At 43.4% G+C, this 763-nt stretch overlaps 1 non-coding gene across 1 annotated transcript; it reads right to left on the reverse strand.

Moving 5' to 3' along the window:
* Positions 1-374: 374 nt before the first annotated feature.
* trnak-cuu (transfer RNA lysine (anticodon CUU)) lies at positions 375-441 on the reverse strand. Its single transcript has one exon. It is a non-coding gene; the product is annotated as a tRNA-Lys (tRNA).
* Positions 442-763: the final 322 nt, after the last annotated feature.

Consider the following 763-nt stretch of genomic DNA (forward strand, 5'->3'; position numbering starts at 1 on the left):
GAAGGTTTCTATGACGTTTCTTTCCTAAAATCTGGTGGAAAATATTATATGGCGACATGTGCGAGGAAGCAGAGCTCTTGAACGGGGGTCGAGGTAGATGGAATTCGTGGGACAGAGGGAGAAAGGTTAGAGACGAGAGATGAGCGGCTAGGACCCTGACAGAGTTTGATTTGAGGAGAATTTGGAATAAATAAATGTCAGAAATATACAAATGTCAGTAAGTTATGCAGGTGAAGAGCTCGAGCGGCGGTGAATGCTGCGGTCGGAGCATGACGTTCTTGGCAGATTTCACAAAACCACTTCTCCATATATGTTGGGCGGAATTGTTACATATCTGTTAATCATACCGGAGGCTGGTTGGAATGGATCGTGAATGGATCGTGGGGCTCGAACCCACGACCCTGAGATTAAGAGTCTCATGCTCTACCGACTGAGCTAGTCGGGCTTATAACAGTTTCGGAATCAGAATTGGATTGATTATCACTGATATGTGTCCTGAAATTTATTGTTTTGCGGCAGCAGTATAGTGCAAAACATGAAATATACTGTAAGTTACCACTAACATGAAATATACTGTAAGTTACCACTAAACAAATAAATAGAGTAAAGAGGAATACCGAGATGGTATTCTTGGCTTTACGGACCGTTCAGAAATCTGATGGAAGATGGAAGGAGCTCATCCTGAAACGCTGTGGGTCATCATGCTCCTGTGCCTCCTCCCAGATGGTAGTAGCAGTAAGCATTATTATCAGTTATTGTTGCC

The sequence above is a fragment of the Pristis pectinata genome, chromosome 45 (genome assembly GCF_009764475.1).
Source record: "Pristis pectinata isolate sPriPec2 chromosome 45, sPriPec2.1.pri, whole genome shotgun sequence".
Lineage (NCBI taxonomy): Eukaryota > Metazoa > Chordata > Chondrichthyes > Rhinopristiformes > Pristidae > Pristis > Pristis pectinata.